A 26,570-nucleotide genomic window follows, 5' to 3' on the forward strand; every position below is an offset into this window, starting at 1 on the left:
GAAGAAATAAATAAGATGAGTTAATATCTCATTTAAGACAAGTATTTTATTTCATCACATTAAGGAATGTACTATCTTTAACTCTCATCACGATAATTAATTTGAGTAAATGAATGCAGAATTTTTACTTTGCATTTTAATCTGCACAATTAATTAGAAAGAAATGAACGCAATGAATTCATTGTTATTCATGAAGGTAAAAGCTCACAATCTCCCTCAAAATGCAAAGAAAAAAAATAATCGGAATGGTTTCTGGGCGAAAGGAAGGAACATGCACTTAAGTGTTAATATCTTTCGATTTGAATTGACACGTAGCGATATGAGGCAACAACAAATATCCAAAAAGTGAAGTATTCTTGAACTATATGGACATAAGTTGAGAACCCCACAACACATACTATATCGATTTTATACAAACTCCGTGATACTCATAAAGTGCTTTTATGGTCATGCACACAAACCTTGGGTCTCATGAGTAGTCTATAAAGACAACTCAAGTCTTTCATAAAAAGGTGACCAACCTTTTACTCTCACGCAGGTGATCCATCAAGTCTATCTCATAGATCACCTTAAGGCTATGGATCATTAAGAGCAAAAATAAGTTCAACCTTATAATACACTACCTCATGCCTTAGGGATAGGATATGTAGTGTTTATTGAAGGCCTATATGGCTTCGTTTGAGTGCAAATGGGTATTCACCATATTACCTCAATCCATAGGCTTTAGCCCCATCCCCCTCGATGATTCAAAGACCATTTTCTTTGTCAAACCCTTGGTCATAGGATCCGCTAATTTTTTTTTGGATCGTACATATTCCAAGAAAATAACACCATATTTCAACAATTGTTTAACTACACCATGTCTGATGTGAATATGTCTCGTTTTACCATTGTATACACTATTTTTACCAATCCCAACTGCTGTCTGTGAGTCACAATGTAAAGAGACTGGTGACACTTGTCTTCCCCATAAAGGCATATCTTCCAAAAGGTTTCTCAGCCACTCAACTTCTTGCCCTGCCAACTCAAGAGCAATGAATTCAGATTTCATGGTAGAACGTGCTATACAAGTCTTCTTTGAAGATTTTCATGAAATAGCACCTGCACCCAAAGTAAACACATAGCCACTAGTAGAGCTAAGTTCATCATTAGTAGTCACCCAGTTTGCATCACAAAAATCTTCTAAAACAGCAAGAAATTTATTAAAATGCAAACACCAATTCTAGTACCTCTCAGATATCTTAACAAGCGATAAAGAGCATTCCAGTGTTCACTACTAGGATTATGAGTATATTTACTCAATCTACTAACAGCATAAGCTATATCAGGCCGAGTATAGTTCATGAGAAACATTATACTCCTAACTATTTTAGCATATTTAGTTTGAGAAACACTAGAATCTCTATTCTTTTTCAAGCGTATGCTAGGATCATAAGAAGTTCTCACTAAAACTATATCAAAACAATTAAACCTTTTCAACATCTTTTCAATATAATGAGACTGACACAAAGAGAAACTAGTTCTTTTGATTTTTATCCCTAAAATCACATCAGCGTGTTCAAGGTCTTTCATTTCAAATTTAGAAAATAAAAATTTTTTAGTCTCATTTACAACATTCACATTAGGGTCAAAGATTAACATGTCATCCACATATAAACATATAATCACACAATCTGATCCTATCATTTTAGAATAAATACAGGTATCAGATGAATTAACAATAAAGCCATTATCCATTAATGTGAAATTAAATTTGTTATACCACTGCTTATGTCCATATAAGGACTTTCTCAATTTGCATACTTTATCCTCCTATCCTGGGACCACAAAACCCTCAGGTTGAGTCATATAGATCTCTTCTTCTAAATCACCATTTAAAAATACATTTTTGACATCCATTTGATGTACCACTAAACTGTGAATAGCAGCTAGATCAATAAAAGTTCTAATGATCATTATTTTAGTCACAAGAGAATAAGTATCAAAATAATCAACACATTTGTTTTGGTTAAAACCCCTAATCACAAATCTAGCCTTATATTTATCAATTGTACCATCAGGCCTCAATTTTTCTTAAATATCCACTTGCTACTTATGGGTTTACAACCTTTAGGCAAATAATACAAGTCCCATGTGTGATTAGAAACTATAGAGTCTAATTCACTTTAATTAGTCTCTTTCCAAAATATCACATCTATTGAACTTATTGTTTCATCATATGTCTTAGGTTCCTTTTCTATTAAGTATATATACACTAATTCATCATTTAAAGTATCGATATCAAAATTCTCAGTTAAGAAGGTGGTGATAAAATCAGGACAAAATCTAGTCTCAGTTCTATGGCTTTTACTCCTTCTCAGTTCATTTTCATGCTCATTAGCAATAGTATCAGATACATGCAATAACATGAGAATTAATAGACATAGATATAGAAGTATTATTTTGCACATCACTAGGTGCATCATTTTTCAAAGGAAAAATATGCTCAAAAATTTTGTGTCTCTAGATTCACAAATAGAATAATCATTTAATGACATAAATATATATACAACACTCCAATAAAGACAGTATCAAAGGTCTTAGAACCTACATTTACTCATTTAAAATTAGGTAGACCAATCTTAGCCAAACACCCCCACACTTTCAGAAATTTCAAGTTAGGGGCAAATTCTTTTCGTAACTCATATGAGGTCTTGTCTAACTTTTTATGAGAAACTCTATTAAGAATATAGCATGCAAATAAGACAGCTTCCTCCCACATATAGTTAGGTAGACCCGAGCTTAAAAGCATAGAATTCATCATTTTCTTAATTGTTCTATTCTTTCGTTCGGCTACACCATTTTGTTGGAGAGTATATGGAGCACTAAATTCATGGATAATACCATTTTTCTCACAAAAATCTAATAAAGCTTTTGTAGTATGTTCACTGCCCCTATCAGATCTAAATCTCTTGATTTTCCCGTCTAACTGATTTTCTACTTCTGTTTTGAATTTTAAAAACATGATTTCAACCTCATCTTTAGACTTAAGAAGGTATACATTAGTGTACCAAGAAAAATCATCAACTAAAGTAATGTAATACTTTTTTCCACCTTTACTAATAGTGTTCTTAAAATCTGTTAAGTTTGCATGTACTAGTTCAAGCAACCCGGTCTTTCTACTAGTAACATATTTAAAAGGTTTCTTGGCATGCTTTGCTTCTACACACAGAGGACATTTAGAAATATCTTCAATATTTACTGCAGGAATTAATTCTATTTTTTTAAGTCCTTTAATAGAAGCAATATTAACATGACCTAATCTACCACACCCTAAATTAACAGACTCAGCAATATAAGCAGAATTAGAAATACATGCATTGACAATCTCTTGATCAATGTTCAGTACAAATAAGCCCCCATTAAGTTATCCTTTCCCAACAAAATTTTCTCCACAAGAAATAATTATTTTATCAGCTTCAAAAATAAGTTTAAGGCCTACTTTATTAAGAAGTGCTTCAAAAACTAAGTTTCTGCGGAGCGAGGGAACATACAGAACATTGTTCAAGGATAATATTTTTTTGAAAGTTAATTTAAGTAAAAATTTTCCTTTACCCAAAACTCCAGCAGTAGTGGAGTTACCCATGTAGACACACTCGTCATTGGTGGATTCCTCAAAGTCATGGAATAACTCTTTGTTGGCACAGTAATTCCTTGAAGCCCCTGTATCCAACACCCACTCAGTCTTGTTAGACACCAAGTTCGTCTCGACAACTACTGCCACAATTACTTCATCACCCTCAGCAAGGTGAACTTGGACATCATTTTGTCCTCCTTATTTTGGATTTTGTCCTTTTCTTAGATAACACCGGACAACCCTATGGCCAAGTTTTCCACAGACAAAACAAGGCCCCTTTGATTTTTTAATTTTACTCTCTGGCTTGTTGAAATTTTTTTTTCATTTGTTCCTTATTCTGAACATTCTTTTGTTTGCCTTCGTACCTGTCTTTTGTAATAGTACCAGAAGATTCCACAAGGTTAGCTTTAGAAGAATTAAGAGAAAGAGCTTCCATCTTATACTTAAGACGGTTTACCTCCTCTGTTCTCATGTAATTGATCTTGGAGAGTTAAATTCTTTTTCTTATGTTTAAATTGATTTCTATAATCACTCCAGGATGGTGGAAATTTTTCAAGTAGAACATTCGCCTGAAGAATCTCATACATCTTCATACCCTCATTGAGAACATCAACAGTTAAATTTTCATATTCATGGACTTGTTCCATGATTGATTTATTGTCGATCATTTGAAATTTAATTCATTGTACGACAAGATATTTTTCTTTCCTGCATCATCGGTACCATATTTCTTTTCTAAACTGTTCTTAGCAGATTTGTAAGTAACAAATAAATCAAATAAATGATTAGTCATATGGTTCAACAAATGTCCTCTAACTGTTTTGTTATCTTTTTCAAATTTTCTTTTAGCAACTTCATCAATCACAACATTGTTAGATCCAATAGTAATGTTAGAATTATCATTAGGGGATTTATTAAACAAAACATAATCAATTTCTAATTATTCGAAGAAAATCAAAAGTTTTTGTGACCAACATTTAAAATTATTTTCGTCCAATGGCTCAAATTTTGACAAATCAGAAAAAGTTTTATTCAAAGAAAGAGTCATTTATCAATATTGTATGTAACGAAAATCGCTTTCAAACTATTGGAAAAATTACTACAATATTGATATTAGAACTGAATTAGTAATAGTAAGAAAGTTGTCACAAACACTGTGTCGTGGCAAGCCACTTCCTTAAAAGTGATTCGGCCCGACTCCGATGCAAATTCTTTTAGCCGGTCGCTCCCCAAGGTTCCACAGCTACTTCTAAACACGTGCACTCGTGGCTGGAATTTTGAAGTTTACACAAAACTATTGCCCAAAAATTCACAAGGAATAGAATACCAATGAGGGAAAAAGTGATTAAGAAAGAAAGTCAAGAAAAGGCAAATGATATTTCTTTCTGTGGATGTACTTTTTCATCAAGTGAAGAGCACACTTATATAGGTGTGAAAATGCACGTTTTGGTGAAGAAATAAATAAGATGAGTTAATATCTCATTTAAGACAAGTATTTCATTTCATCACATTAAGGAATGTATTATCTTTAACTCTCATCACGATAATTAATTTGAGTGAATGAATGTGAAATTTTTACTTTGCATTTTAATCTCCACAATTAATTAGAGAGAAATGAATTCATTGTTATATATGAACGGAAAAGATCACATTAAATATTTATAATATTTGTTTCACTTTTATTATAAACTAAAATAAGTGACTACTCGCCTGTACTATATATTTTAACTAGTGAATAAGTTCGCGCTTTGCGCGATGTGTAAGAACTTGTTGAATTTATATAATTTTTTTTATAATAATAAAATTTTGATGAGCTATCTATTCTTATTTATTTGTTGTTTCATACATAATGCATTAATTATGTAAATAAAAATATTTATAGTTATTGTAGTGATAGGTAAACATTATACATAATCAAAGATTTTTTGTGTTAGATAAGTCCTCTCATCTGCTATTAATTAGAAAATTTACATAAGTCCTTTCATCTTATCCGTTTTTATTTAATTATTTTTCATCCATTTTTATTTTACATTTTTCTCCTTTTTTGCATTTTTTCCTACTTCATCCTATTAATTTATCTTATATTAAATTAAATATTAAAAATCTAAAAACCTCTTAATTTCCTCCATAATCAATATATTAATATATATCTATAAAGGATAAACAACACAAGGATGATGTGACATCTCTATGGCCATCATTCCTATTTATTTTTTTCTCTTTTTATTTGAATTTTCCCCACCATTTTTGCATTGATCAATTTATTTAACAAATAAATAGATTATTATATTTATTATATTCAATTATATCTCATGAGTTACAAAAAAAATCTCCATCCATTTATATTCTCTATTTAAATTGTCCCTTCAACTTTCTTCTATCAAATTCTTATGACTTGAACAATCTGTATATAGACAATGGTTTACTCAGAAGACAATATTGAACTTTGTAGCCATGTTAAAAAAAACTAAAAACTAAATCCATCAAATATATTTTGAACCCACCTCTTCGTGGTAACACACCATGTTCTTGAGGTCTTAGACTATGCAAGTAATTAAGAACAGGTATATCACCTCCCTTAGCTTCTAAACAACAAAACTTTACACCTGCTAGCTACATTTGTTTTTGATTCAAATTGTAAGTATCTCCTTTCAGTGAATTTGGTTAAAAAGTAAATCATAGTGCAATTATTTACACACTTTTCTGTGAAAATTCTTTTGTCATCTTATTGTTTTCATATGTGAATTGTGCTATATTTCACCACTATTTTGTTAAAGGAAAAAAATTTCATCTCACAGATTGTGTAGTTAGTTTTCAAATCTCTAAACATTATCTTTGAAAATAAAAAATCTATATACATCTAATGTATTTCAGATTTGGTCGAATCCACTCTCGTAGAACAAAGTGCAATAAAATTTTGAGATGTAAAGAGAGAGAAAAAAAAAGGTTACACTATAAACATAAAAATTGTTCAGCTTGTTAAATTGATTTTTCTTTCCAAAGAACAATAACTTTTCTGTCTGCTCTTCTGCCCAATGAATACTTCTTTCTTTTCTGAACAATATTCCACTATTTATTTAGATTCAGAAGGCTTGTCATATTCACTAAAATTATTTGCATACAATCTTGCGAAAAAGGTGGAGCAAACATCACAACCTTAAACCAGAGAATCACACATCTAGTATTTTACTTGGATGGATCATTTTGGACGAAGATGAAATGGCAATGACAATAGTACAGATGATTTCGCCAAGAATAGCAGCGAGGCTAGTTAACAAACTCCATTTTCTGTGTATCATCCTTCAATCTTCTTCTTCCAAAACTCTTTAATCCCAATATTGTCATATCATTTGCAGTTGAAACAGATCCATTGAACACATTGAAGATGGCATAAATATAAATTTTACTATCAAAGAGTATCCATGAACACATGAATAAATATCACAAAATAAATTTAACTATAGATACAAAATAAGAAAATGAAAATATGAACCTCATTGAACTTGAGTGCATGATTAGCAAATGATTATAAATGTGAAATATTCAGTAAAATTCAATCAATTCTAAATCATACAAAGTAAAATGTCCAGTGTTCAAAACCACATATATTGAAAACTTACTAACTTTAATGTGAAATATTCTGTAAAATTTAATCAATTCTAAATCATACAAAATAAAGTGTCCAATGCTCAAAGTCACATATATTGAAAACTTACTAACTTTAATTTTCTTCTTTTGCGTTCAACCATGGCTACAAAGTTCAATGCTATTTTCGGAATAAACCATTGCCTATATATAGATTGTTCAAGTCATAAGAATTTGATAGAAGAAAGTTGAAGGGACATGTTACTTAAATAGAGAATGTGAATGGATAGAGGTTTTTTATAATTCATGAGATATAATTGAATATAATAATTTTTTTATTTATTAAACAAATTGATCAATGCAAGAAATCGCAAAAAAATTTAAAAAAAAAAGAGAAAAAAAATAAATAGAAATGGTGACCATAAAAAGATGTCACATCATCCTTGTCTGTCTTGTTTTTCCTTTATATATATATATATATATTGATTTATCGTGTTGAATAGATAAATGTAATGAATATCAATAGTAGATATCCCAAATAAGGCAGATTGGTGTATATTGTGATCTTCATGATCCATATATATCACATCATCACATGTGTACTGTGTACTTATATTATGTTTTATAATATATGTGTATGTTGTTGTGTTTTAATTTCCTTATTACTCCTTTAAACTGTTCAAAGAGTACATGTCATATATACATTTTGATGAGTGTTGTCAGTTTTGATTAAATTTTGTGCTAGCTAAATATGATCGTGTAAAATTAATCACAAGGTGAATTTTTGTTTATTTGTATATATACATCTACATCAATTAATATTTACATCTTGACCAAAAAAAATTAATATTATATTTATAATATTGTAATAGTGCGAAATTTTTTAAAGAAATGATTCAAACATTTTGTCCTTCATTAAACTAATAAAATGAAGAAAAAAATCAATTAACTAAAAAAATAAGAGGAATTAATTTTGAGATTGTTATTCTATCATTCATAAGGGATAAAAATAATACTACAACATCGAGATACTTAAATATTGGAATAAGTTATCTCACAATTTTATTCCAATCAAACATGATATAAACTCATTCTAAAATTAATTACTCACACGCTTCCCAAGTCGGGGGACACCAGTCGTGTTTTGGCCCAAAACGATGCCGGCCCTGGGCCCACCCCAAAACCATGGGCTAAATCACTCATTTGTTACTAAATAAGATTAGCAACAGATTTTGTTGTTTGGATAAAAATTTGTTCATTGCTAATTCCTTTTTGTTAATAGTGATCAATTACTTCTTATGTTTTATTTTTATACTTAGTGAGGCACGTAGGATAAGTAAGACGCGTGATTCAGACTCAATTAAATTATAGTAAATTTCGATTAAATTCAGTTCGACTCAGTCTTGTGCAAAAGTTCGATCAGGCCTACTCAAACTTTACTCAATGAAAGAATAGACGAAGTCGAACTACATTCAACTCAGTTCAACTCAACTCAACTCGACTCGACTCGACTCAAGTTTATGTATGAGATAGCAAAATACCATTGGAAAAAGAGGCAAAATGGATGAATGGGGTTGGGATAGATTAGAAGTTGAGAGCCACCCAGCCCAAGCCCATAGATAAGTTTTCCTTTCCAAGCCCAAATGGGGGAATGGATGGGCCAAGATTTAGCCCAAATACTATATTTAGTAGGCGTTCGGCTATGAAAATCAAAATATTTTAGAATTGAAGTTGTGTTTTGATTTTTTAGACTTTTGAAGCCACTTTTTTAAATATAAGAGAGAAGTTGGAGTTGATTGAAAAAAATGCAAACAGGTTGAGATATATTTTCACAAGTTGTATTTGGAGTTTTTATGACTAAACGATATTTTTATAAAGAGGAAAAAAATCTCAAAAAAGTAAATTTTTCTCATGACGTAATCTTTCACCTTGAAAGTTCATATAAAAATGTAGTTTTTTTTAGGAGTTAATTGTCATTCGGTGCACAAAGTATGTAAAATTGCATTTAGACTAAGCATAATTATTTTGGTTTTGCTTAAGAAATAAAATAAATAGTTCAGATAATACAAGATCAAACACTATACAAAGTTGAAATGGCAAAAAGAGTGTATTTCATTCTCTTTCCTCTTTTAAGTGCATAAAACAATTTCAAATATAATATTTCTTTTCTTTTTCTTCTTCAGCTTACACGCCTAAATTAATTTTTTAAAAAGAAAAAAATTATAATTAACAAGAAAAAAGAAGAGGAAGAGGGCTCTTGAAATAATAAAATGTCTTTTTGGATTATTTAAATAAGTTACTTTTCTAAACTGATTTGAATCCAATTGCTACATATCTCATCTATCATATTTCTTTGGGTCCATTTAATTTGCCATAATATGCATGTGTAAGTTAATTGCACCTTTAATTTATCAAGCACAAAACTACACCATCGATATGATGTAAACAAATCCAATTTTAGATGTTGGTTGAAAGTAGATACTCACTCTATTTCGAAATAAGTGAATTGTTTGGAGATTTATTGGTGTTTCAAAATAAGTGAATCATTGAAATTCTTTTCAAATCTACCCTTATGATTTGACAATCAATTAACTTTTGAAAAGGTATTACAAGGTTAATTTTTTTGGGGAATAAAATGGAAAGTTGTGTTAAATTTATGTCTTTAATATTTTTTTCTTAATATGTATGTCAAAATCTAACAATTCATTTATTATGAAATGAAGGGAATATCATTTTCCATACTCGTTGTGTATGGGACAAATAATTTATTCAGATAAGCTAGAGAAGGTCAGGCCTAGTCTGACGAGGAAATGAGATTTTTAGACTTATTAAAAAAATAAATACAGATTTTTTATGCGTAAAATTAAATATCACTTATGTTTAAAAAGGCAACATCTTTCATTAAAAGACCATAAAATTTAAAAAATAAATAAATTATAACAGGCTAGAAAACAAGTTCAAAATATGGGTTGAATTAATAATTTAAATATCATTTGGTTAGGAACAAGTTATTCCGAGATATAACTACTCCACAATAAGTTATCCCACATGTATAAGAGATAACTAATTCTATCATTATGATATAAATGGTGAAATAAATAATTTTAGAACTAAGTAATACTTTCAATCAAATACAGAAGAGAAAATGATTTATTATCCCCCAACCTTTAGTCAAAATTTCAACTACACACTCAATCTTTAAAGGAGACCTATTATCCCTAAACTTTTCTTTTCCGAATTTATTACCCCTAATTACTGACCTGTCAATGGACGTGACTACACCGCCCATGGACATGTCAGATGACTCATTTTCACTTTAAATTATTTATTTTCTAATTGCCATGTCATTATTTTTAATAATATAATAAATATTTTATTATATTATATATTATTCAATTCTCTCTTTTCTTTCTAATTGAGAATTTCTAATTTCTTATTAAAGTGTGTGTTCCCAACGGTCCAAACTCATCTTCTTCGATAAGACTTCTTCTCCTCCATTTTTTTTTTCGATTTCTGTCAAACATCTTCTTAGCTTAGTTTGTAATACCGATTTCTTGTTGAACTCTTGAAGTTGTGATTTATAATCTTATCCAACTTTAATTTGGGGTTCGTAATTTGTTGATTGATTTTGTCGGAATTCTTAATAGGGCAAATGAGGAATTGAATAAGCTTTGTATGAATGAATCAGACCCAATGCTCAATGCTATAGTGAGATGCAAACATGGAATTTTGTTGAACTTGCAAACTTCATTAACAACAAATCGAAGATGCAAACATGGAATTTTTCACATTAACAACAAATGGGAGAAAAAAATTCTAATTTCTCCCCTAAACCGACTTACACAATCAACAAAAATCCTAATTTGATGTACTTACGAACGTAATACGCTATTAATCAAACACTTAGACAACTTAAAGCACCAGTTAATTTCACTCAAATTTAAAGAATAGATAAAAATTCTAATTCAATTTTTTTCAGTTGAGGAAAAACACACACCTTATAATAGCAACAAGATGATTGTTTGAAAATCCACAACCAAAAGTGTAAATTACAATAACAATCTTCCAAAAAAAAAAAAGAGAAGATGAAATCATGGTGTCAAGAGGGAAGAGAGAGGAAAGAGAAAGATGAAAAGTTTTTCTTGAAAATGAAAGGATGGAAGAGAATGGAGATGAGATATTTATTGTAAAGAAAAATGAGAATATCGGTGTGGGCCCAGGTGCGTGAAATACACAAATGTATTATTAATTGATTTATATTGACAGGTCAGCAATTGAGGGATAATAAATTCGATAAAAAAATTTAGGGGTAATAGGTCTCCTTTAAAGATTGAGTGTGTAATTGAAATTTCAACTAAAAATTGAAAAAGTAATAGATTATTTTCTCAACACAGAATAAATCATCATATACTGCTATATTATATCTTTAAATTATCATACCTTATACTTCCTACTAAACAAATCTTATCAATTAAGTAGGAAAGTTATTTTATCCAAAGGGACCATAGATCAAGTACCACTAAATAGGACCATATGTGTGTTGGCCCTTTCACTAGACCAATGTCACTTGTGCTTTCTTTTTCTTTAGTAAAAATGTGAGTCAGAGTGCACATGGCAAACTAGCATCAAACAAGAAGTACTTGTTATAACCAAGTACTATATAATAGAGCACTTGTATTCATTATAACCAAAAAAAAAAAAAATTGGAATTAACACTAAATTTTGTCACTAATCTATTGCTAAATTGTTCGTAATTAATATTTTTTTCAATAATTTAGTGACGGATTTTGTTGTTTAGCTACAAAATTCGTCAGTCCTAAATTTCTTCCATTTTAATAGTGATTTTTATATAGCTTGATTATATTATCTTTATTTTCAATAATTTAACTAATGATTATGTTATATGTATGTGACACTTATATTTTGTCCAACTTTTCGCCAAAGTTGGCTTAGGGGAAGGTTGGGTTGCCTCACTTCAATAAAGTAATCGACTTGATGGCCTCCCTCGAGCATAGTGAAAGCATTAGTACTGCAGTTGTCATGCCCCATTAAGGCCTTGTATATGTGTCTAATATTTGTGTCACTTGTCATATATACATATTTATGTATATAGCGTTCGATATAGATAAATGTAATGAATATCCAATATCCTAAGTAGATTGGTATATATTGATCTTTCAAGATCATATATATGATACTCCCTCCGTTTCGAAATAAATGAATTGTTGGATTTTGACACATAGATTTAAAAAAAAAACATCCAAGACATAAATTTAATATAAATTTTCATTTTTACCCTTGAAGTCTCTTTTACCCAAAAAAAGAAAAAGGTGCAGTCTCTTTTACTTATCAAATCATAAGGGTAATTTTAAAAAAAAATTCAACAATTCACTTATCTTGAAACACCAATAAATACCCCAACAATTCATTTATTTTGAAACAAAGGGAGTATATCACATCATCACATGTGTACTATCAAGTATGCACGTAGAATATGTCTTAGGGGTCGTTTGATAGAGTGTATACGAATAATGCAAAATATGGTGTGTTAGTAATGTTTGTATTAGTAATGCTTGTGTTACCTATGCTTGTATTTTTCTTATGCAGTGTTTGGTTTGATGTATTAAAAATAACAAAAATTAAATAATTTCAAAAAAAAAATAAAAAATTTTACATTAATATCCTTCATATATATGTTGGAAAGGATGTGAATTTTTTTTAAGGATAATAGTGTCTTTTAATCATGTTAATGCATGTATTTGATCCATTGCATTGCTAATACCATAGATTTTAAGGTATTAGTAATACACACCCCAATACACAATAGAGTGCATTAGTTATACATAAGGTGCAAAAATATATCAAACAAAGTGTTAGTAATACATATTAAACTAATGTATGCATTAATTTTTTAATACACTCTACCAAACGACCTTAATGTACTATGAGATGGTGTGTATTAATTTCCTTTCTATTCGTTTAAAATGTTCAAGGGTGTGTGTCATGAATTCTAAAAGAATTGGGTTACTTCATTCCTATTTTACTTAGGTTATTTATTGGTAGATTCGGTCTGATTTTGTATATTATGTGTTTGATCTATCGAATTGTAAATATGTTAATCTAGTTACCAAATAAGATATTTGCTAATATTGATTTTCAGTCCTTAATAATCTGATTTCCGATTTAATTAATGAAAAAAACGCCTTTAAATATTTTTTTCCTTTTTCTTTGTTTTCATTTAACGGTGAAAGCACTACAGAATGGCAAAAGATATTCCTCAAGTACAAATACATTTCACATTATAATCAACAGTATTTGTCTTGCCAGTTATTTTTTGATCATTAATAAATTATCTTACGATTTTATCTCAATCAAATATTAAATAAACTTACTTTTAAATTAATTTCAAAATTAGTGGGGTTATCATGCATGGGGAAGATGGTCCATTTGTTTGCCATAATATTCACGTGTGAGTTGTATGGAATCTTTGTCCACACAAATCTACATATGCAAACAAATTCAATTTAGATATTTGGTTCTATGTTGATATATCATCACTAAAATTATGGGAAAAGGATACAAATGACTACACGATCGAAATTAATTTCACGAAAATGATTATGGTATTCAAATTTTATTTTCTATCCATTTTAATTTGTTGGCTTGTTTTATATAGTATCTATATATATTCTATACAGTTTCTATACATATCCTATGCATATAAATATTCTATACGAAAATTATATAGTTTCGATACACAATTTATACAATAATTGTATATTTTTTTTTCTTACACATTTTGTACAACAATTATATAATTTTTATACACTTTTTATACATTTTTGTATATATATTTTATACATATACATATTTGATAGAACTATCCAATTTCTATACATATATCTTACATAGATACATATTTTATATAACAATTATATCACTATTATACAATTATATTTAATTTTTATTTTTAAATAACAAAAAAAAAGTGGAATATTTTTTAGTTAAAAAATTTGTAGCAAAAAAAAAATTAAAATATTTTTAGAAAAGGGCCGAATGGTCCAAGTTGGAAATTGTATCAGTATTGTATATGAACTGTATCAATTTGGTATATAAACTGTATCTGAACAACATGAACCAAAATGACCCAAATTAGAAAATGACTATAATGTGGAAAAAAAAAAAAGCAAACTGGCTAATTTTTGGCAGAATGTCAAACTTGGACTATTTGTTTTAAAAATGACTATGTGGTGTCTTTTTCTCTAAAATTATTGCGTGAGGGTGGGGCCGAACCTAGGTGTAAGTATGCAATGCTATGTCACTCGTTAAAATTAATACAGTTTAGGTATAATTATATAAGAAATATATAGAAAGTGATTCATAATGAAGAAATCACTCTTTGAAGTTAAAAAGATAACTCAGTGCTTTGTTTAATTTTTCAAGCAAAATCTTCATATTTTAGATGTCAATATATGTATTCAAACCTCTTAAGTATCGTTAATTTCTAAATTTTGAGTCCACCACTATATACGGAAACAAATAATTTGAACAGACGGCTAGAAAAAGTAACGTCATTGCCTGACAGACCATGCGTCGAAGTAAAAATTTAGGATAAATTACATCACACCACTAGCATCCTTATCATATACATATATACATATTATCCCACATCTTTTATTTAATTACCTCACATTTCATATTTTAATAAGAAAAAGTCATCATTTTCATCTCGAACTTATTTCGAAAAGTCATTTACACATTTAAATTATTATCATGACCTACTACATACTTATATTATATAAAAGTGAATTTATTTACTCCTTAAAATAACGAGGTAAGAAAAATTAATTAAAATAAATATTTTTGCTGGAAATTAATGGAGAAAAATCACACCGACAATGATTTCTCCACAACAACCAAAACATGAACAACCAACAAATTCCTATTAATTCTACTATCACCATCAAAATTAACAACTTAATAACCCAATTTCACCATCTCCCTCGTATTTTCATCGCCCATCACCAGCCACCATTAAGATAGTGCAAAAAAAAGAAGAAGAGAAATATTAAATAAAGATGAGTAATAAATAAGAATAATTTAGTTAAATTACCTTCTAGTTAATGATATTTTTAAGAGGTGTGAAACTTTTAAAAGTAACAAAGGATCACTCACATAAGCTATGAGAATACCAAACCTCACTGCAAACATCAAATGTTCTCGTAATCTCTCTTTTTCTTTCTTTACTTAAAATACTGCGAAACGGGAATACATATAAATACTTTGAATTAGTTTCTTACATCGCAGCTTCACAATGTAGTTGTGAAGTCAGTTTAAATAGACGATTAGAGAATGATTATTTCTGAATCATATAATCAACATCGTAAGTCAACAATTTAAATAGACAACTTAGCTGACGAGAAAGCAATGCAATACATGATTGTGAATTATGCCTTAACCCTGGAATTCTTTCCTAGTATTGTCTACAATCCATTCATTACGTTTTTGCTTTTATTGTTAATTTAGAATTATATAAAAAGCAACTTATTCTTGGTTGCAATCGTACTCGTTTAATTTCATAGTATTACTCTAGTTGGATTTTTTTCAAGTTACCAAGTCTTTATGAATTTGACATCCGATTCGCAAAAGTCACTATATTATTTATACGATCGTGTTCACTCAAATGTGCATTTGAATCCAACAGTCACAAGCAAAAGAAAATTAGCTTAGACATTATAGAGCACATGAAGTGACGGTCCCTCTGCTTAGATATTTTAAGTACATATTTTTTAGAATTAAATTAATACGTTATCTGCATGATATTCATACTCAAAAGAAATTAAATAATACACCTAATTATATATTAAATTATTTATTCAAAGGGTACAAAGATTCAGTCCCAAATAAATGGGAACCATATGGATGTGGTCCATCACCTGAGCAATGTTGCTAATTGTGCTTTCTTTTTCTTTACTGAAAATGTGTACGAGGGAGCACATGGGCAACAAGCATCCAATTAAGTCTGAAGTTTTAAGAGATAAATTTTTTATGTTAAAAAGAATATATATTTGTATATCTAAACAATTTAAAAGGCCTACATATATGGTCTTTCATAAGCAAGAAAATACACACACAATTAATTAGCTCTTCTTCTTAAAAAAAAAAAAAAATCATGGCAAGAAAGCTTCAATCTCACAATCTAGCTGTTAACTTGGTTGGCTTTCTCCTTGTAGTGGTACTACTGGCTGGTCAGCTAATTCATCATCCTTAATTTAGTTATATAATAGAATTAGCTTTGAATTTCGTCACTAATTTATTGCACATTCTTTTAATAACTTCGTGACTAATTTTGTTATTTATCTACAGAATTTGTCCATCCTAAATTTCTCTTTTTTTTGGAAGTGATTTCTATATTTGCTTAATTATATTATATTTATTTTCAATATTTTGACTAGTGATAATGTTATATTAACATATGTGACCCTTTTCATAATGCTTTATGCATTTGTCCATATTAAATTTCTCTTTTTTAGTAATGATTTTTATATTTGCTTAAATATATTATACTTATTTTCAATAATTTGACTAGTGATCATGTTATATATGTGTCCCTTTTCATAATGCTTTGCGCACCAATTTTGTCCTTGCAGTTCATACATCGAACATCGAAGTGATGGCTGTGCGAGATCTACCTGATGAATTCAATGTGTTTGCGCAGATGTTACCCCCAAATCTTAACCGGTTGGGAGGGTGTGGCTCTCGTTGTGAAAGTAATGATGATTGCAATGGATTTATGTGTAACACTTGCGCCTACAGGCCGCTTAAGGGAAGGATGGGTTGCACTAGCTAGTATGTAGCGATCATTTTAGTGCACTGAATTATCCCGTCATTTTAAGGTCTTATATATTCATAATATTTGTCTCACTTTTATTATAAGCTAAAATAAGTGACTACTCGAATGTACTATATATTTTAATTTATCGCTTTGAATAGATTAATGTAATGGATATCAATAGTAGATATCCTAAATAAGGCAGATTGGTGTATATTGATCTTCATGATCCATATATATCACATCATCACATGTGTACTGAGTGTGTACTTATATTATGTTTTAATTTAATGTATGTGTATGTTGTGTGTTAATTCCTTATTACTCCTTTGAACTGTTCAAAGAGTACATGTCATATATACATTTTGATGGTTGAAAAAACAAAGAAGAGATAATACATAACTATGATCCTAAACTTGACACTAAATTATAACTTTGACCTTAAACTTTGATAGTGCACAAATATGACCTCTGATTTTGCAACCCCATGTGTGAGTCTCACTCACGCCTACGTGGAAAGCCACTCCAATCACACGGTGCCACGTCGTTAAAAGGGCTGACTTGGAGAGAGGTTATATTTGTGCAGTTTTGAATAGTTAAAGGTCATATTTGTGCACTGTCAAAGTTTTGCTTTTTGTGTTAAAAAGACAACGTTTTTATTATTATTATTATTATTGTTGTTGTTGTTATTGTTATTATTATTTTTTTTTTTTTTATTTCTATAGCAGCAGCACCTAACTTTTTTTAAATTAAAAAAAAAACAGCCACTAGCACGGATCGAACCCACGCAGTAGGCTGAAGGAAGCGCCCAATAAGAGCAAATAACACCATCGAACTATCTAAATGTCTTGTTTCATGTGGTTCAACATTAATATACATACATAAATATACATTTTCTAACTTATATGTGTACAACGTAATGTTTTTACTGAGGGGGTTCGGGTGAACCCCATGCAACCACGTAGGCCCCCCTGCGTTAATTTAATAACGTTAATTTAATAACATTTTAATTACATTAATTTGATAACGTTAATTTAATATATTACTACTACTATCCTTAATAACATTAATTTAATAACGTTTTATTAAAACTATAATTTTCTTATTATTAGTATAGTTTCATCTTTAATTTAATATTTAGATATATTATATAACTCAAATTCGACCTCTGCTTTATAATATATAGACATACCCGCGCGATTTTTCGTATGAGGCTGACCTACCTAATTAATAAATCTTCAATATTGCTCTTTTACCGCAATGACAAAAGAAATTAGATGCCATTTTCATCTTTGAGCCGAAAATAATGAAAAAATAATAGTGAAAAGTCATTTAAAGGTCCTATTTGTGCAGTTTTGAATAGTTAAAGGTTATATTTGTGCACTGTCAAAGTTTAGGGTCATATTTATGTATTATGCCCTTAGATTTTAAGCTGGACGCGCTCAGTTTTGCATGTTGAACACGCGTTTTGCCACGTAGGATCGGAGGTCATATTTGTGCAGTTTTGAATAGTTAAAGGTCATATTTGTGCACTATCAAAGTTTAAGGTCAAAGTTATAATTTGGTGTCAAGTTTAGGATTATATTTATGTATTATCTAAATATATATATACATTTTGATGGGTGTTCTCAGCTTGGATTAAATTTTGTGCCTAGTCAAATATGATCGTGTAAAATTAAACACAAGGCGAATTTTATAATATATTAAGTGTGAAAAATTTTATATCAATTAATATCTACATCTATAATATATTAAAAGTGCGAAAATTTTTAAAGAAATGATTCAAACTTTTTGTCATTCACTAAACTAATAAAAAGGAGAAAAAATCATTTAACTAAAAAAAATAGGTAAAATTTCACATATAGTCTCCTTAGAGTATCTATAACTAACTTTCTAGTTTAAATTTCATATTTACAATTCATAGATAAAATAAATGACAGTTTTATGTATATATACACAAAAAAGAAGGAAAAATTCATAACAACAAAAAGAGATAAAAAACGAAATTTTAATGTAATAAATGCCCTTAATCTTCTCCAATTATTTATTTATTTCTCTGATATAACAGATCAATAAATATGAATTTATGCGTTAATTACTCCCTCAAAAGTTGATAATTTTTTTTAAATTGTGATCTACAGGAGAAAGTTGGTAATTTGTGCATACAAAATTATAGTATATACGATTTATGCAAATTATTGTTTTACTTGAATTTATGTACTGAAATCTTTTTTTGAATCTAATACGCAATAAAAATTGATCCAGTTTCAACATAATGAAAATCGATTTTATTATTGGTTTAAATTAGATTTTCAAAATTGAATGCACAATATAAACTTCAAAAACTTTCAAATTGTCAATTTTGTAATTACTATTATTTTTGTATACAATAAATTCAATTGTAATTTTCTGTTTCAATTTTCGTATTCAATTTTTATTTTCATAATTTTAATTTTTTTTTCACGGAAGTTGTTAAAAGGTTATAATCCTTGTTTGTGTTAGTTTTTTTTTTGTTTCTAAATTCCATTTGTAATAGCAATTTGTGTGATATGTTCCTTCATTACTCTACTGCATATTTCATAATATACAATTGACAGTCTTTTAATATTTTTTTTATGTATATCTACTAATAGTATATTTGAATTTTTGTTTATCTGTTAACATAAGTGTATAAATGTATTTGTATATCTATTTTAAAGGTTACAAAGATTGTTTTTATTATTTGTATATCTATTGTTTGTATATCTGTATATTAGTTTACATAAATTTGATATTTGTGTATCTGTTGTTTGTATATCTATATATACATATATGCAAATGAAGTATACATATATTCAAATCAAAACTGTTGTTTATTATTTGTATATCTGTTGTTTGTATATTTGTATATACAAATTTGAATGTTGTTTGTAAATGATATTGCAAACGAAATATACATATATTCAGATCAAAATTGTTGTTTATTATTTATATATTTGTATATACAAATTTGAATGTTGTTTGTAAACGAAATATACATGCAAATGAAATATACATATTTATTTATCTGTTGTTTGTATATCTGTATATACATATATGCAAATGAAATAAACATATACATATATGTTTATCATTTGTATATATGTTGTTTGTATATTTGTATATACAAATTTTAATGTTTTACATAATAACAAATTTGAATGTATATGCATATATGCACTCTAAAACTGTATATATCTACATATGCATTATTTTTCAAAATGTATATGTGAAAGTTAACTGTACATACATAACTGTAAATTGTATATACATATATAAAAAATAGAAACTGTATATACATATATACACTCTAATTTTGTATATATATATATATGCATGCATTATTCTACAAAAATCAAGTATACGTATCTACATATATTGACACAAAAATGTATATTGACTAACAATTCTGTTTCATGAGAATATACACAAAAAGACGTCATAATCATTGTCAACTTCATTGCTCCCCATTTAGATTTAGATACCTTAAAATATTTTTTCCTTTCCGCCTTGCTAGAAGATGCAAAATTCTTTCCTTTTTTTTTTTTTTTGATAAATCATCCACAAGAAAAAGGGGAAGTGAAGTACATAGTATATAAAAATTTATATTATAAAATAAAAATTCGCAAAAACAAAAAAATTATAAAAAGGGGGAGTGCTCCCCCTTTTCTATTTTTCTTTGTAAAATATATGAACAACGAAGAAATTTAACGACTAACTGACATAATATATAAAAATTTTAAAAAAATTAAATCTAATGTCAATAAATATCCTAAACTGATTTTCTGTGCTGAAAAATCTGCAAAAATAATTTATCACAGAGAAATCAAGGATTATATTTTGTGATATTAGAGTGACTTTGAGAGAAAAATAGGGAGAAAAAAGTTGAAGAAGATGTCTTGAATAATCATGTATTATGATGTTGCCAATGTTTTCGTTTCTTTAATTTAAAATCAAGGATATTAGAGTGATTTTGAGAGAAAATTAAGGAAAAAATAGTTGAAGAAGATATCATCAAAAATCTTTTCTTTTTATATTCCATTGTTGCCTCTTTTTTTTTGAGTCAATAGGATAGAAAGAGAATAGAAAAAAAATACCAAAAATAAATATATGAGAGAGAAAATTGATATATACACATCTTAATATATTTGTATAAAGGGCCCACAGAAAAATCTAACTTTTAACTACCAAATGACTATGAATTGTAATTTTTTAAAACATGAACCATATCATGTAATTAATATAGTATTTTGTCTATAATATGTAATTTTTCCAGAAAATAAGAGGAATAAATTATGAGATTGTTATTCTATCATTCATATGGGATAAAAATAATACTACAATATCAAAATAATTAAATATTGGAATAAGTTATCTCACCATTTAATTTCAATCAAACATGACATAAACTCATTCTAAAATTAATTACTCACCTACTCCCCAGCCAGCTGGGTGGCCGCCAGTTGATTTTTGGCTAAAAACGACGTCGAGGCCTAGGTCCACCCCTGAAACCGTGGGCTATAGCACGCCAATTTGACCCAAAACTGTCCGTTCGCACCCAGGTCGATTTTCTTCCCACAACACTCTTGAACCTCGGGCCCATTCCCGGAACCTTGGACAATAGAAAATTGATTTGGCCCGAAAAATTTCCGTTCGCATTGTTTCGCCCGTTTGACCACCCAAATGGCCCCGCCCACCCAAATATACCACATTGGGACCTCCCCAACCTCCTTGGCACGCCCAAGTTGATTTTAGACCCACAACACTTCCGGACTCCGGGTTCACCCCGGAACCGTGGGTTATATAGCACACTGATTTAGCTTGAAAATGCCCCATTCTCGCTGTTTCGCCCGTTTGACTACCCAAATGGCCCCACCCACACAAACGGACCATACTGGGATGTTTCCAACCTCTTTGGCATGCACAGGTCAATTTTTGGCCCACATCACGCACGGACCCCGAGCCCACCCCTGGAACCATGGCTAATAGCACATTGATTTAGCCCGAAAACATTGTGTTTACGCCGTTTCGCTCGTTTGAGCACCCAAATGGACCCACCCACCCAGACGGACCACATTGGGACGTTCCCCAATCTCCCTAGTACGCCCAAGTTGATTTTTGGCCCGCAATATGCTCGAATCCCGAGTTCACCCCTAAAACCGTGGGTTATAGCACACCAATTTGGCCCGAAAATACTGTGTTCGCGTCGTTTCACCGTTTGACTACCAAATGGCCCCGCCCACCTAGATGGACCACACTGGGACGCTCCTCAACCTTCATGGCATGCGTAAGTCGATTTTCGGCCCACAGCACGCTCGAACCCCAGACCCATCACCAGAACCGTAGGTAATAGCACACCGATTTAGCCCAAAAATGGTATGTTCGTGCTGTTTTGCCTATTTGACCACCCAAATAACCCCGCTCACCTAGACGGACCACATAAAAATGCTTTCCAACCTCCCTGGAATGTACAGGTCGACTTTTGGCCCGCAACACATTCGGACCTCGGGCAAACCCTTGGAGCCGTGGGCTATAGCACACCAATTTAGCCCAAAAATATCGCGTTCGCGCTGTTTCTCCCGTTTGACTACCCAAATGGCCCCGCTTACTTAGGCGGACCACACTGAAATGCTTCCCAACCTCCCTGGCATGCCCAGGTTGATTTTTGACCCATATCATGCCCGAACCTCAGGCCCACCCCTGGAACCTTGGGCTATAGCGCACCGATTTTGCCCGAAAAAGCTACGTTCGCGCCATTTTGCCTGTTTGACCATCCAAATGGCCCTGCCCACCCAGATGGACCATAATGGGATGCTCACCAACCACCCTGGCATGCCCAGGTTAAATTTTGGCCCACAGCACGCCCGAACCCGAGCCAACCTCTAGAATCATAGGCTATAGTACACCGATTTGGCCTGAAAAAGCCCCATTCGCATTGTTTCACCCGTTTGATCGTCCAAATGGCCCTGCCCACCTAAATAGACCACACCGGAAATCTCCCCAACCTCCCCGACACTCCCAGGTCAATTTTTAGACAACAAAACTCCAGGATCCCGGGCCTACCCCAAAAATCGTCGACTATAACACACCGATTTAGCCCAAAAATGCCCCGTTCGTGCTGTTTTTCCTATTTGACTACCAAAATATCCCCACTCACCTAAATGGACCACACCGAGATTCTCCCTAACCTTCCTGGCACACCCAGACCCCAGACCCACCCCCAGAACCGTGGGCTATAACACATCAATTTGGCCCGAAAATGCCACGTTCGCATTATTTCGCTCGTTTAACCACCCAAATTACCCCGCCCACCCAAACGGACCACACTGGGATGCTCCCCAAACTCCCTGACATACCCAGATCAATTTTTGGCTGATAGCACATCGAACCCCGAGCCTACCCCAGGAATCGTGGGCAATAGCACACCAATTTTGCTCAAAAATACCCCATTCGCGCCTTTTCACCCATTTGACAACCCAAATGGCCCTACCCACCCAAACAGACCACATTGGGATACTTTCCAACCTCCCTGTCATGCCCAGGATAATTTTCAACCAACAACAGTCCCGGACCTCGGGCTCACCCCCAGAACCGTAGGCTATAGCACACCGATTTGGCTGAAAAATGCCTCGTTTGCACCGTTTCCTATGTTTGACCACCCAAATGGCCCCGCCCACCCATATGAACCACACTGGAATGCTTCCCAACCTCTCTGGCACGTCCAGGTCTATTTTTGGCCCACAGCACGCCCGGACCCCAGGGTTACCCCCAGAACCGTGGGCTATATCACACCGATTTGGACCAAAAATGCCCCGTTCATGTCGTTTTGTTCATTTAACCACCTAAATGGTCTCGCCCACCCAAAAATACCATACTAGAAAGCTCTCTACCTTCTTAGCACGCCTAGGGAAATTTTTGGCCCACAGCACGGCCGAAATCTGGGCCCACCGTCGAATCATCGGCTATAGCACACCAATTTTGCCTAAAAATACCTCGTTCGTATCGTTTCTCCCGTTTGACCACCCAAGGTCCCCTTCCACCCAAACGGACCACACCGGGACGCTCCCAAACCTTCCTGGCAAGCCCAAGTCAAAGGTGGACCACACCGGGATGCTCCCAAATCTCACTGGCATACCTAAGTCAATTTTTGACACATAACATGCCCGAACCTCGGGTACATCCCCAAAACCTTTGGCTATAACACACCGATTTAGCCTAAAAATGCCCCGATCATGTCGTTTAACACGTTTGACCACTCAAATGGCCTCCCCTACCCAAACAGACAATACTGAGACACTCCCTAACCTCCCTAGCATGCTCAGGTAGATTTTTAGCTTACAGCACGCCCAGACCCTGGGCCCACCCTGGAACAGTGGGCTATAGTAAATTGATTTGGCTCGAAAATGCCCCCTTTATGCCTTTTTGCCCATTTGACAACACAAATTGCCCCTAATACCTAAACGGACCACATTGGGATGCTACCTAACCTCCCTGGCATTTCCAGGTCATTTTTCAGCCAACAGCACACCCGTACCCCTGGCCCACCCCTAGAATCGTGGGCTATAACATACCGATTTAGCCCAAAAATGCTCTATTTCGCCCGTTTGACCACCCAAATGGCCCCGTCCACCCAAACAGACCAAACTAAGACACTCCCCAATCTCCCAGGCACGTGCAGGTCAATTTTCAGCCCACAGCACACCCGAAAACCATGCCCACCCCCAGAACCGTAGGTTATAACACACTGATTTGTCCTAAAAATGGTCCATTTGCTCTGTTTCGACCATTTGACCGTCCAAATGGACCTGCCCACCTAAACGAACCACACTGGGATGCTCCACAACCTCTCTGGCATGCTCAGGTCAATTTTTGACCCACAACATACCTGGACCCCAGGCCCACCCCAGAATCATGGGTTATAGCACACTGATTTGGCCCTAAATATCCCGTTCATACTGTTTTGCCTATTTGACCATCAAAATAGCCTCGCCAACCCAAAAGAACCACATTGGGATGCTCCCCAACCACCTTGGCAATCCCAAGTCAATTTTTAATCTGCAACACGCTCAACCCCGGGCCCACCCCTAAAACCGTGGGCTATAGCACATCGATTTAGCTTGAAAATACCCAATTCACGCGGTTTCATCTGTTTAAATATCCAAATAGCCCTGTTCACCCAAACGGATCACGCTAGGATGCTCTATAACCTCCCTAGCACGTTCGATTGATTTTTGGCCCACAGTATGCCCGGACCTCGATCCCATCCCAGAACTATGGGCTATTGCACATCGGTTTGCCCTAAAAATGCCTCGTTCATGCTATTTATACCGTTTGACCTCCTCAAATGTTCCGCCCACCCAAACGGACCATACTGGAATGCTCCCCGACCTTTGTGGCACGCCCAGGTCAATTTTCATCCAACAACATACCTGAACCCCAGGCTCACCCCTAAAACCGTGGGCTATATTACACCTATTTTTTCTAAAAACACCCCATTCGCTCGTTTGACCACCCAAATAGGCCGCCTACCCAAATGGACCATACTGGGACACTTCCCAACCTTCTTGCCATGACCAAGTCAATTTTTGGCCCACAGCTCGCCCGTACCCTAGGCCCACCCTAAGAACCGTGGGCGATAGCACACCGATTTGGCCCAAAAATTCTCCGTTCGCACCGTTTCACCCGTTTAACCACCCAAATGGCCCCGCCCATCAAAATGAACAACATTGGAATGCTCTCCGAACTCCCTGGCATGCTCAGGTCAATTTTCGGCCCACAGAAAACTTGAACCCCGGGCTCACCCCAGGAATCGTGGGCTATAACATACCAATTTGACCCAAAAATGCCCGTTTATGCTGTTTCACCCGTTTGACTATCCAAATGGACCTTCCCAACCAAATAGATCACATTAGGGTGCTCCCCAACCTCCCTGGCACGCCGAGGTTGATTTTCAGCACACAGCATACCCGGACCCTAGGCCCACCCTAGGAACCGTGGGCTATTGCAGACCGATTTAGCCCGAAAATATCCCATTTACGCTGTTTCGCCCGTTTGATTACCCAAATGGCCCTGTGCACCCAAGAGGCCTACTTTAGGATGCTCCCCAACCACCTTAGCATGCTCAGGTCGATTTTTGACCCACAACACGCCCGGACCCTGGGCCCATCCTAGGAATCGGGGGCTATAGCTTACTGATTTGTCCTGAAAATGCCCCGTTTACATTATTTCACCTGTTTGACTATACAAATGGCCCTAGCCACCTAAACGGATTATAATGGAAAACTCCCCAACCTCCTTGGCATGCCTAGGTTGATTTTTGGCCCACAGTACGCTAGGACCCCTGGCCCCAGGAATCGTTGGCTATAGCACATCGATTTAGCCCTTAAATGCCCCGTTTACGGTGTTTCAACAGTTTGACCACTCAAATAGCTCCACCCACTCAAACGGACCATACTGGGATGCTCTCCAATATCCCTGGCACACCCAGGTCAATTTTTGGCCCACAAAATGCCCGAACCC

General features: G+C 32.9%; 2 long non-coding RNA genes across 2 annotated transcripts; both read right to left on the reverse strand.

Annotated features, from left to right (window-relative positions):
* Window positions 1–275: 275 nt before the first annotated feature.
* On the reverse strand, window positions 276–5,065 carry LOC124889474. The gene is made up of 2 exons (XR_007048492.1): window positions 3,595–5,065; window positions 276–1,101 (listed from the first exon to the last, which is right to left on the reverse strand). It is a non-coding gene; the product is annotated as an uncharacterized LOC124889474 (long non-coding RNA).
* A 1,506-nt stretch (window positions 5,066–6,571) lies between these two features.
* Window positions 6,572–7,547, reverse strand: LOC124889475. The gene is made up of 2 exons (XR_007048493.1): window positions 7,337–7,547; window positions 6,572–6,940 (listed from the first exon to the last, which is right to left on the reverse strand). It is a non-coding gene; the product is annotated as an uncharacterized LOC124889475 (long non-coding RNA).
* Between the last annotated feature and the right edge of the window lie 19,023 nt (window positions 7,548–26,570).

Source organism: Capsicum annuum, chromosome 12, assembly GCF_002878395.1.
Source record: "Capsicum annuum cultivar UCD-10X-F1 chromosome 12, UCD10Xv1.1, whole genome shotgun sequence".
Lineage (NCBI taxonomy): Eukaryota > Viridiplantae > Streptophyta > Magnoliopsida > Solanales > Solanaceae > Capsicum > Capsicum annuum.